Source organism: Panthera pardus, unplaced genomic scaffold, assembly GCF_024362965.1.
Source record: "Panthera pardus isolate Hobbes unplaced genomic scaffold, ASM2436296v1 HiC_scaffold_1, whole genome shotgun sequence".
NCBI classification, from domain to species: Eukaryota; Metazoa; Chordata; class Mammalia; order Carnivora; family Felidae; genus Panthera; species Panthera pardus.
In genome coordinates, this window is record NW_026526654.1 from 76866858 (window position 1) to 76880798 (window position 13941).

The window sequence follows — 13941 nt, forward strand, 5'->3', positions numbered from 1 at the left end:
GCATGAAGATTCACATCGGCGTCCTAAGGCGCGCCACATACGCACGTACACACACACACATACAAGGATATTAAGTACATTTCTTATGTAGAAAAGAACAAAAATCGTAGCAGTGATTTTCACAGAGAATCAGTCAAAAGTGATGAAATTGTAAGACGCTCGAACAAGGCGATTCTCAGAAAAGCGTGCCAAAAGTGCTATTTCTCAACTTTTGAAACTAGAGAAACTAATCTTCAGGAAAAGATGTTTCAGAAAGTGTGCCTACTAAGGTGCCTACTTCGAATTCCCTCAATCTGAGTTAATGTTGAAAATTACGTTTTAGAATATTAATTCAAAGGGGATCACTTAACTGCCCCTTTAAGATTCCCCGAAAGGGGAGGCACTCTTTGCTATCCTGTACACAGACATGGAACACAGAAATTATTCTTTTTTTTATTGTTCTTCTCTCTCTCCCTTTTTTTTTTTTTTTTTGTAGCAAGGGCGCCTTAAGTTCCCCTCCATTCCTCACCCCCCCATCTCCCCCCACGCCCTGAAATGCACATAGTCAAACGAGTCACAGTAACAGTAGGATAAAGGCAATAAAAAGGCAGGTCTCCTGCGGCCGCTCGGGCTCGGGCCCCTCGGCGGCGGCTCCTCGCGGTGAGACCGGCTCGCGCCGCCACCGCCGAGGCCACCGCTGGCAGGCCCGACCCGGCGGGGCCCGGGGACTGCGGGGAAGTTCACGTTCCCAGGGAGGCGTGCGCCCCGAGGCCGCTACCGTCCTGCACAAAGCCGGGCCGTTTCTGCCGCGGGAGGCACGGAGAGGGCTCTCGGCCGGCTTCGGTCGCGCCTAACCGGGTGGACAGGAAGCCAACTGCGTCAGTGTCAGCCTTCACCCCCGAGCTGACCGCCTGGGTCACACTAACGCGAAGCCCTTTCGGTTAGTTTATTGCCCTCGGTACCCCCCGAGCCCGCACCGGGGGGCCCGGCCCCGGGGCGCGCGCACTCCCGGCCTGGGTCCCGGGCCGCCAGTTCCCGCCGCGTAGCCAAGCGGAGTCGGGGTCCATCTCGGCTGCACAAGGTTTTTCTTTCCAAAGGGCGAGGCGGTCGATCTGAAGCGCCACTTTAAAGGCTCATCAATCTTAATCTAGGTTGCTCAAGTAATTATGCCCGAATCTCTTGTACGATTACAAGTGGATTTGGGTTTCTATTCCCCAGGCCCTCCTTTGTGTTTATTGGAGGGTCTGTGCGCGCGCTCCGCGGCGCCTCCTGCCTCCCGCGTCCTCCTCGGAATCCCCCAACGCTCGGGCCGGTTCGAACCGCTCCCTTAACCCTTGAGCCACCAGGACGCTCCAGTGGATGCCACTTTTCCTATTTCCTTTCTGGAGAGATCTTGACCGGAGGCTTACTCTCGACTGGGGCGAGGTGAGAAAGAAGGTGATGTGACTGACATTGAAAACAGTGCCTTCTTATACATCGTTGGGCCTTGCTAAAACCTTACAAAAGTCGTCATGCTATATATACAGCGAAGGCTAGTGACTTCTGGTTTAATAGAGGTTTCTGGCATTTGGAGGCGAAGAATGGTCAAAAACATTTAAAATGGCGAACTATTCCTTTTTCTTAAAGAGCAATTTAACATATTCAAGCAATTAAATTGGGAGAAATTGAAAAAAAATCACGAAACACATTATCAAAACCATATACAGTGATTTACTGAAATATATTACGGATTCTAAGTACACGTCTCCGTGAACTTTTCACAGGGAACACATTCTCTCTACTGGATTCTCTGCGTTTCTGAAAGGACACTGCGCTTGCCTCTGCTTTTACTCCAATCTGATTCTATTGAATTGAGATTTTCTGGGGGCTTATAAAAGGACTTCGAACTGGTTCTTCTCTCAGAAAGAGGCGTCATGAAATATTCAGCCTTAATAGTGTGTCATTTTTACCCCTGTCCTTTGGAAATCTCCAATTACAACTTCCAATTCCATAGCATGTTTAAGGAGCACCAAGTCTTTTTGTTGTAGCCTTCAGGGAGCAAACCAGCCACAGAGAGAATACAGAGTTAATCCACTACAGCAATAGAGAGAGCAGATTATGTTTTAATCCCTTTTGGGGGAGCCTCTGGATTTTAGGGATCTGATATTAAAATGTTTACATAAGACACCATCACAAACCAGATCTTCCATGTGGGAGATTTTCCATGTGAAAACCTGGGATCCCTTTTCAAATAAAAACAGTTTAAAGAGGACAGCATCTGTGGATCCCAGAAAAATGGCGATCTTGCAGACTCTGTCCTGGAAGATAACTGGGTACAAATTCCACCTCCCAATTTTGCTTGGTGTCGTGAGTTCCGGACTGAATGTAGGTATATCCATTCCAACCACTATTATGGCAATAAAGGATATGTTACAATAATGTTCTTAGCACCTACTGAAGTCTAGTGATGGCCATTAAACAGATGGGGGCGGGTCAGAACCTCCTCCCCCATACTGATGCGTAGAACACAGCAGTTTAAAACGCCACCATCTAAAGTGGTGACAAAAGCAACAATAAGCGTTATTTGCTTTTAGAGTTGGCAGGTAATGTTTAAGAAATATTGATCCATCACTATTTCTGAAAGGATAGGGATACTACTTGACATTCATTTCAATGCTAATTTAAAATCTGAACTAGAACAAAGATCACCCAAGCATAATGAAAAGAATCTTTAAATGAATGAACTTCTCTGGAGAGTTACACCATCTTTAATCAGTTGAGATGGTAAACCTAGAGTAGAAAATACACATGTTTTATATTTGGAAAGGGAACTATTCATCAAATATATTTAAAAAGTAGAATGTTAAAAAATACTTGTGGGTTTGGATGATTCCACTGAAAACAAAATTCCAAGTCTGGAAATCTTAATAATACATCAACTTTCTAATAAAGCTTTACAGTGTACAAGGTTCTTTTACATCATTTTTACTTAACTACTAGTTCAATATTGACAGTTTTGGGGGCTATGGATGTGTCAATACCCTCTTGTCAAAGACCGCCAGGAACACATGTGTAGCTGAAGAAGTCGGGTTTACTGCTCAGTGCAATGAGGGAGAAACGGGCAACTTCATAAGGGACTTTGTAGGATCTGGGCTTTGGTTAAGTGATTCTGAGAAGACTTCAAGGAGCTTGGCTTTGCTCTGAGTTGGGCTCTGTCGGGAAGCAGGGATAATTCTGTGATTATGGGTCTTAATAAATCTTATCTAGAGGGATGGCGGGCAAGATCTAGGCTAAAGCTATAATTAGCAAAGAAGCAGCAGTCCCCCATATAAACCAGGAGATGGGCAGGGGAATGTTTGGTATTTAGGTGGTATGCAGAGTGACCTTGCTTTTGTCAATGCTTGCACAAAATTATAAAGTTATTTTTTGCCTCACATCATCATCATGAGTTCTTGTCTGATGCTGGTGTTCTGTGAGATTGTTTATGACAAACACCAGGGCCTAGCTATGAGCTCCATACTAGCTCCTGACAATACTGGGCTTCCTCATAAGGGTCAGGCAAGTTTCCAGAGGTCAAGGGCTGCTTTTCTTTTTTTCACATACAGGAATTAGTCATTTTTAGGGGTGTCAGTAACATACTAACAGGCATTAACAGGCAACTATGGCAATTTTTCAAACAAGGCTAAGATTCTTTACAAGTTTCAATATAAAGTAGAACTAAGACTATATAGGGACAAAGAGCTGAAGTTGAAACAAAATTGGCATCATTATAATTATTTGATGAATTTCAACTGGCCAAACCGGTATTTAGTGTACATGAAGTTACAATGAATTTTAGTATCACTTGAATACTTTCTAAACTTAGTTTAATATTAATAAAAGTTTTATTAACTAGATAGATTTTCTTCAACCTCAATTACTTTAAAACTACATATTCAATTTGCTCTAGGAACATGCAGAAGATAATTATTTGGGGGATAATAAACATTGACTAATCTTTATAAAATTATTAAACTTAAAATCCTGACATTACTTAGAAGAAAAAGAACTAATCTGAAATCCTTTGTTTAGTGGAAGAAGGTATCATTCCAAAAACAATTAAGATAAAATTTTAATATGGAAGTAATCTTTATAATTTCTTCTATATATGATACAATTTGTAGGAAAAACTCCTAGAGTGAGTAGCTGAACACATGTAAAGTATCTACCTGCAATGGACTTCTATTACTTTTAAGTATGGCCATATCAATTTAAAGAAAACATTTCCCCCATAGAATTCAAAGAATAACATGCTTTAATCTCAAAACAACTTAAAGGGAACTAATGAAGAATATAAGAGAGCTGGGACTTTGTTTTGAAATCTTAGGAAAGCTTTAGGCATAAAGAAAATGGAGGTGTTTGTGTATGTGCCTGGGGGAGAGGGAGTTAAGAGGAAATGTTAAGATCTGAGATTTCTATTAGCCAGGATAGTTCCCTGATTTCAAGCATTTGAAATTCCCCAAGAAAAAAGATAGGATAGTAACAAAATCTCTAGACAGTGACTCTTTTCTTTATGTACAGAAAATATTGATAGTGGTCCAAATATAATTTCAGAATAATAATCCTCTGAAGCTTTCAAAAACTTCTTGCAGGAAAATAGTTACAGAATGTTTATGCTTGAATCAAAAAAATATAATGTGAACAACTAATGGAATACACACCGTAAGAGTTATGAATTTAACTTCCAGCATTATTTTCTCCCTCCCTCCCTCCCTCCCAAACACACACACACACACACACACACACACACACACACACACACACACTATTGATTACAAACACTCTATAAACCTGATTTTTTTTACAAAGCTCACTGTGTCCAAGAAGTAGCTTCTTAAGCTCTTTGGTGACTTCTTGAACATAATCTGCCTTTATTTATACATATTTTTAAGTTTATTTATTTGAGAAAGAGAGAGAGAGAGAGAGAGAGAGAGAGAGAGACAGCACACATAGACACATGAGTAGAGGAGGGTCAGAGAGAGGGGGCAGAGAAAATCCCAAGCAGACTCCATGCTGATAGCACAGAGCCTTAAGAAGGGATCTACTGAACCAATAGTGAGATCATGACCTGAGCCAAAATCTGGAGTTGGGTGCTCAACCAACTGAACCACCCTGGTGCCCCAAATGTAATCTATTTTTATTTAAAAAAAATTTTTTTTAACGTTTATTTATTTTTGAGAGACAGAGAGAGACAAAGCGTGAGTGGGGAGGGGCAGAGAGAGAGAGAGGCAGACACAGAATCCGATGCAGGCTCCAGGCTCTGAACTGACAGCACAGAGCCCGACATGGGGCTCGAACTCACGGACTATGGGATCATGACCTAAGCCGAAGTTGGATACTTAACGAACTGAGCCACCCAGGTGCCCCAAACGTAATCTATTTTTAGATTGAGATGGACAATAACCAACCATCCCCATAATACACTGGTTTCCTTAGATTATTGTACAAAATTATACACGTGTTTAAGAACCACATCAAGGTCTTCAGATCTGAGTAAAGCTACCTGTGGTAAAACTCAACACAGTCTGAAATGGAAACAGAAAGAATGGAGCCCTCTATATAAGAGCAATAGAAAACTGCATTTTAACAAAATATTTGTTCATCATGGTAGAACACCTATTTCTGCACTAATATTATCTAGCATCTCATCTTATTTAGCATGTTTATAATAAATACTTTTTAAATGTACCAAGAGATAATCTGATAGGCTCTAATTTTAACCTACCATTTAGGTTTTCCAATATATTTGTAGAACAGATAATTTTTTCTATAAAAAATAAGTCAACAAAAACCCGTGCATTTTCCACAAAGGCAATGAGTAATTTTATAGGGAAAAAAACTTATAAAGCATATATACGCTAAGTAAATTTTAATTGAGTTATTTTTAGCACAAAAATTTACTAAGAAACAGCGATCGTTTTAATGTTCATTGTGCTCATTTGTTCTGTCTTTTGATTCACTAGGTGATCCAGATGAGATTTGTGTTTCTAGTTATATCACATTTAGTTCAACATATGGAATACATTTTTTACTTTCTGGAAGGGTAGTGACTCTTTTATGGCACGAGGATATCATTTAATGATTGAGAAGAGTAAATTCCTACTGGACTAGATGAGTGAATAAACCAGAGGAGATGATTTAAATCTATTGGACCAGGAGGACCAAGTCTTTGTACCCTTGGGTGGAATAGGGCCTAGCCTTCATGGGTGCATGTTTACTGCAGCCTTATAATATATTTCATATATGTGTTTAAAAGTCTATCCTCCCATTTGGCATAAGCTACTTAAAGAAAAGGGTGTTACCTTCTTCCTCTAACACAGTGGCTGTTGCATGGTATGCAATATATCTTTATGGAATTGAAAATAGAAAAAGAAATACACCATTATTGCATGTGTATGTACTAGTAAAAAGACACTTACATTAACAGATCACACCCTTTACATTTTTCTGGAATTCATTTCAAGTTGTGCTTTAGAAATATGAAAGACACTGCATTTTAGAGAAAACATAAGTAAAAGATATGCTGAAAACCAACAAGGGTTATAATGTAATTGGTCATTGTAGCTATGTCACATGTATACTATTATTTTTTTTAAATGGCATAATGTTATAACTGCCATAGTTTTCCTACTAAGTTGTTCCCTCCTTATAATTTAAATGCTTAGAGAAACATACTTAACTCAGCATCCATTCATTCATTCATGTGGTCAACAAAAATTATTCACTGTTTTGGGTACTAAGAGAGCACAGACTAAAGCATGAGACATGAATTTTACTCAAGAGCTTATAGTACATCGTAGAGGTAAGAAATATATACACGCGGTAATGACATAAAGGAGAAAAGCTATCTAAGCATTGTTAAAGCACTTTACATGAATTGATCTCATTTGTTCCTCATAACAACAAACCTATGATATACAGGAACTGCTATTGTGTCCATTTCACAGATAGAAAATGAGACGAAGTGGTGAAGTAATTTAGGGAAGGTCATACAACTAGTAAATGGTAGAGACAAGATTCTGCCCTGGTTATCTGACTTCAAAGTCAGGGCTGTTATGTATACATGCCTCCCAACAAGGAAGGGACAGAAACAAAAATTCCATAGACATTCACTGAACCGTGATGGTTTCCACGCAGCCTTTTTTGGGGGATAGCTGTAATTGGGACAGGATGATGGCAATGGTATTTGAAGTGAGCTGTAATGGATGGGTAGGATGTGGACAGATAGATATGAGGGGGAAGAGCATTCATTGTAAGCAGAGCAGAAGAGTTTGAACAAACACACAGCTGCAGTATGTGTACAGGAGAAGTAAGACTGGCCAGTGATTAGGACGTGTGAAGGGGGAGGGACAGTATGATGTGAAACTGAAAACACATACCAAGTTGTGAATGTGAGATGTTTCAGGTTAAGGAATCAATGATGAAAGCTCAGATATTACAGTGTGGCACGGTGGTGTTTATCCTTTTTTTGTGGTCACACATCTTGTTGAGAAGATGATTAGATATATGGTTCCTTCCTAGAGAATTCGCTATGAACATCTGTCCACCTGCTTCGGTAATAAATGAAGTATTCATATTTTGGCGAAAAATGAAAATTTGTCATTTATCTTGATGCCTTCCTCCATCTGAGACTTTTCTGCCTCTGCATTTGTCATTATCTCTCTCTCTTTTTTCCCCCAGTTTCAGAAAATGTATCTTTCATCCTGTTCAAACCAGTTACTCACTCTACCTGGGGTTTGGTCCTACCCTTCCTGCCCCCGCCCCCCCCAGCTACTGTCTTATCTTTGTCCCTGCCCTCCTTTGTTAAGTTTCTACACATCAGCTTCTCCCTCTTAGTTCTCCACCCCTGTTCACTCCTTTTGCCTTCACTTTTATCCTCTACTTAGGCCACAGTGGCAGAGGAGCACATGTGAATTCATGTGTTAAAAGCTCAGAAAATCTATCCATCAGTCCAAAAAAAAAAACCCTGCATAACACTGTATATTTAAACCCAGAGTTTTCCAAACACATTTAGCGATACTCCCCCCTCATTAGCATATTTCAAAATACCTGTGTCCTAAGGAATATCAGTGTGAAAAATGTTGAACAAGAGGAGAATTCTTTGACTTCTAGAGCATACTGTTCTTTATTGTTCTCCTAGTGCCCGACTTCCTTGTTGGTATCCTTGGTGGGCTATGACTTTGGCCCGCTGCTCTTCTCCATATGTATTCTCACTTTTCTTGGGTGATTTCAGTGTTTTAATTATAAACTCTATGTCCAACATTGGCTCTCAAATTCCAAACCTTGACGACCGTTTGAAAATGTCAGATAGCCATCTGACCAAGCTAAACCAATCATCGTCATTCTCCTCTCCCCTAAAACCTCGCATCTTCGCATTCCCAAAAACATTTAATAATTCCTAGATCATTCCCTCTCCTAGGCCAGGTGCCCTCGTTCTTACTCCTCACAACCAGCCCATTATCACAGTCCCTGACATATTACCTTCTAAGTGTTTTTTTTAAGTGTCCCCTTCCCTTTTCTGCCACTACCAGTTTAAACTCGGTTCAGGCTCTCATTGCCTCTACTTCGAACAACAGCCTTTTACCTCAAGTTTCGGCATCCTAAAACCATAAGCTACACAGTGGCCTGAGTGATTTCTTTCAAATTTTTTAAATTGGATCTTATCATTTCCATGCTTAAAATCCTTCATTGTCTCATTGTGGCCTTCAGGATAAAAATCCAGGGTCCTCATGGAACATAACATTCCCCCAGGAGCTTGTTAGTCTCAACTTCACAAACTCCCTGCCTCATACATTTACCTGAATAATTTAGAACTACTGTAGTTTCACAGGGAGGGTGATATTTTAGTATATAATTGTTTCCACTGTCTGCAATAACAACCCTTTAAATCTTTTGAAATCCTTTACTTACGTTGCTGGACTCAATACAGGAAACACCTATTCTAGGAAGGCCTTCCAGAATCTGCATGGTAGTCAAGGGTCCTGTTTTGTGTTATTGTTGTTCCCTTTGTATATCTAGGTTGCTGCTGTTTTTCATTGTGTATGTTTCCTCTAGACTATAACCTCCTTGGAAGCAGAAACTTTAATCGTATGTGTCTTTTTACTCCAAGAACCCACCATAATATCATGCATATAGTAGATATTCAATATTGATAATTGTTTTGCTTGGATGACCACATCCAACCTCAATCAAGTTGGGATCTGGCATCAGAGAATAAGGGCCCAGCAAGTCCTTCCAGTTCTTATCTTTACTATGTGTGATGAATTTTGAAGTTTTGTATTTGAATTTATTATTTTCTCTTTTATTTTATTTACAAATAATGTGGGTAATAATCCACATAGTTGATTTGCTTACCCACAATGGGTTACAACTTAGAATTAAAAACCAAGCAAACACTGGTTTATATATAATGGAATAGTGAAATGAACAAGGGCTTTAACAGAGGCAGAAAAATGGGTTTAAATCTCAGCTTATCTCTTTGCTTGTAATGTGATCATGAGTAAATACCCCAATGTCTGAACCTCTAATTTCCACACGCTAAAATGAACTATGCTACCTAATTCAGAATTGAAAGTTACTGCCTATGGTATTTTTTTCTTTCAATAAATTTTAATTATGTCTCCCAGCTTCATGTGCCCATCCACACATATCTCTTTACTACCTATCAAACTCATTTTTCTCCCCAGAAAACTGGTTGGTGAATTGAGACTCCTTCTAGCTCAACCTTAGATAGAAGATTTTTTAAGAAAGTTTTTGTGATACCCGGTTCTTAACAATCCTGTTTTGTATACAATTGAACTGTAATGAGGCTACAACTAAGCAGTTTTGTTTGTTAGTGACCTAAATGAAGGAAAAATTCAACAGAACTTTTGAATTAAAAAAGCATAAAACATTGCAATCAGTCATCTTCTGATCAAGTAAATGCCTAAACATTTTAACTGGAAAAAGATACAATACAAAAAACAATATTTAGACAGGCAACTCAGTCTGACTTTCCCTTCCTTTTTGGTGATGAAAAGTTCTACACTTATATTTATTGGGCTGATGATTTGAACTGATGGAGCAGCTTCTACTGTGATAACAACTTACAAATTGACCACCATGTAAATACTTGTCCTTAAGTACCTTCTGCAGGATGTTACTCTGGCGCTATAACACCAAGCCATGGAAATAAAATAATCAAATAAATAAAATATTTTCACTCTGCAGAAAAACTTACTTGTCCTTTTGTATATTACGGCTTTATTTTTTTTTTAATTTTTTTTTTTAACATTTATTTATTTTTGAGACAGAGAGAGACAGAGCATGAATGGGGGAGGGGCAGAGAGAGAGGGAGACACATAATCAGAAGCAGGCTCCAGGCTCCGGGCCATCAGCCCAGAGCCTGACGCGGGGCTTGAACTCATGGACCTCACGGACCGCAAGATCGTGACCTGAGCTGAAGTCGGACGCTCAACCGACTGAGCCACCCAGGCGCCCCTGTATATTACGGCTTTAAATGCAGTGGCAAGATCAGTTTTTATATAATGTTTGTATTAGTGCTAAATTCTTTTGGAGAGACCACCGGAGACCTCACAGGTGTGGCAATGTGCGATGATGAATACTCATCTCTTCTTCTCCAAGTTGCTGACATCCACAGTTTGGCAGTAGGAACTTTTTTTGTTTGTTTGTTTATTCCTCCAAGTGTGACAGACAAGATGGCCCATATATTTCCAGTAGGTGATTAACGTACTCATTCACGTACTTTTTAAAAAACACAGCATAGGAGAGTTTAGTCCCCTACATGTAGGAGAGATCTGGTCTACTGATAAGTTAGTTCAGTTCTTTGTCACCTCTGCTTTTCAGGTTGGGAATAAATATAATTATAAGTCTGTAGAGGAATTACTTTATGGGAAAGTCTCTGTACAGAGAAACAAGTAAAAAAAGTAGGTTTCAACTAGAACTGTATTAGGAAGAATAGGCATTGTTGTGGTTTGTGGAACACTTGCAGCATAACAAAGGATGGTTTCTTAAGAAAAGATGGGAAAATGCTATATATTATTTGAATCATGGCTGGTGAACTACTAAATAATAGTTGAATTTGTCTTTTTATTATATTTTAAATTTACGTAGTTGGGCTAGCAGGATGTGTTATAATTAAGAGTACCTTAAAAGCATTTTTATAGACTACATGGTGGAAGGAGACATACATTTTTGGAAACAACAAAATATGGATTATAGCAAAATGTTGTAGACTCTAAAATGACCTTGTAGACATTGCAAAAATAATAAGGAGAGAGTAGAAGGCTAGGTAGTCAAGGTAAAGCTTTTATTTATTTTTACAACTCTTTAACTGAATCAAAAAATTGAGTTAGGAGTTTAAATATTTTAGCTTTTGTAGGCAATGGGCATGTGTTAATGTTGTGTCCAAGAGCTCTGTGAATTCTGTGTTTGAAGCTGAATGTGAACCCTTTGGGTATACTATTTATGACTAGCAAAGCAACTTCCTAATTCAAAGAGAGAGAAAAAAGACTTATAAAGACTCATAAGGCTTTTTCAACATCAAATGCTTTTACTAAACAATATTTTGATGAGTTAAGTGTGAGTGAGTCAGGGACATATGGATTAAATTTCCCTTGAAATACACATGGGCTTAAAAATTAAGGGGAAAATACTGAGCAAAATGCATCTTAGAGAATCCAGAATGTTTAAAAGGCATTTTCCCCCTAAATACAAATATCAGATCGATTCTAGTTAGACTCTGTAACTAAAACTACATAAAATAAATATGGAGAAATCTTGCAAAAAATACTAGTTTTGTTAGGGAAATACTGTTCATATTTGAACTGTATTGCATGGAGTAGTTAGGCTTAAGCAGATATGGTATGAGTTTATCTGTTTAACACTGAACTTGTTCCTTCTGTAGTATGTTCTCTTATTCCATTAAACAATTATAATAAAACTTTTCTGTGTGTAGGTTCAAACTTTTTTCTTTTTAAATAACATTTCTCTGAAAAACTCTTAGCTTTTTGAGTTCCTGTTGTTCCTGTATTTTTATTATATTTTTCTATAATCTTGAGTTTGTCCTCCTTGTATGTTGTATATTTTGCTTTATCCACCTTTCTTAGCTCAGTTTTTAGGTAACGTTCAATGTATATAAACAACTTTTGCCTCTGGTATCTGGACATCCCAGGTTAGAACATTGGAAGGCCTACAGTATATATCTGATCATCTTTAAAAAAAATGTTTATTTTGAGAGAGAGAGGGAGAGAGAGAATCTCCAGCAGGCTCCAAGCTGTCAACCCAGAGGCTGATGTGGAGCTCAAACTCATGAACCGTGAGATCATGACCTGAGCCTAAATCAAGAGTCAGATGTTTAACCAACTGAGCCACTCAGGCGCCCCACTTATCTGATCATCTGAATTGTCTACTTTCACTTATTAGGGTAGACATATTTTATGGGGTAACTTTCTGGTTACTGAAGTTACTGAGAGGTAGTGGTAGTAGTGCTAATCCTGATGATTTGTTTTCTATCAGTCTCTGAGTCCCAGAGTTCTATCTCCTAAATATTTAATAGATGTTAATGAGTAAGCAAATCAGTTGGTGTGTGAATGTAAGAAAATAGAGACTTAAGGAGGTAGGAATGGTCAACCTTAAAACAAAGTCTAAGCAAGCTCCCCTCCAATTATTTGATATCTGCATTCACCATGAATTAATAGAATAAAGATAACAGAAAACAGACCAAAAATTTGACCCATTAACAACCAGAAAAATAGTCTGAAAAGGTACTGCCCTCTAAACATCAGTGAAAGCATACTTGGGAACTGTCTAGGGCATTAAAGGGGGGTGTCCTGCAGGGAAGCTGACTGTCATTTAGGAGAACCTCTTACTGATTACATCCTGTTTCTCTTAGTAGATGTTCTCTTCATTTCTATATCTTTTTCATTCTTAAATTTACATAATGCATTTTTTTCTGAGTTATGGATTCTGGACTTTGGTGTGTGGTATGTGGGGTGATTGTGTGTGTGTGTGTGTGTGTGTGTGTGTGTGTGTGTGTGTAAAGGATAATAAAATCTATCACTTTGAAAAAGCCACATAAAAATATCCAACTTTCATATTCTAACACTTTTTCCCATGTTGCCAGTTTTCTATACTAGTTAACTCTTTTTAAGTATTCAAAATAAGAATATAATCCTTTGGTTATAGAATATTTTTTCTGTGCGATAGAGAAAAAAATTTTTTTTTGATTAAGAGTCACAGTGGTATCTTGACTTTAAAAATGGGAGTCTTAAGAGACATTTAGTTAAAATGATACAATTAGCAAAAACTGAACAGAAGAAAGATTAGTTTAGTCCTTACCCTGAAAAAGTCAACTGATGAGTTGAGTAATTTGAATGATTCAATTAGTATGAACAGATGATCTGAATAATTTAAGTCCCAAACACTTAATTCGAATAGCTCAATTGTTTTTTTGGTTTTGGTATAAATTAACTAGATAATAATCTATAGTTATTAAACTAGCTCTCTAGTTTATTTCAACCTACATAAACTTTTTCTTTTCTTTAATTTTTTAATGTTTATATATTTTTGAGATAGAGACAGAGCATGAGTGGGAGAGGGGCAGAGAGTGAGGGAGACATAGAATCTGAAGCAGACTCCAGGCTCCAAGCTATCAGCACAGAGCCCTACGCGGGGCTCAAACTCACAGGCCATGAGATCATGACCTGAGCCGAAGTCAGACGCTCAATGGACTGAGCCACCCAGGTGCCCCCTACATAAACTTTTTTCAATGGGAACATTTTTAGTGCAAGTAATTGTGTTAGATTTCTTCCCGGTTCAAAGATATATGGGATATGGTCACTATATTTAAGGAATTTGCAATCTAAAAGGAAAAAGAAAACATACACAAAAACATCTTGTATTGTATCAGTATCTTAAGAGTGATATAATCAAAATTTCAAGGAG

General features: G+C 38.3%; 1 protein-coding gene across 9 annotated transcripts in view; it reads right to left on the reverse strand.

Annotated features, from left to right (window-relative positions):
• Window positions 1-13941, reverse strand: part of NBEA (neurobeachin) — a 678493-nt gene that overhangs the window by 205487 nt on the left and 459065 nt on the right. The window lies entirely within an intron of this gene.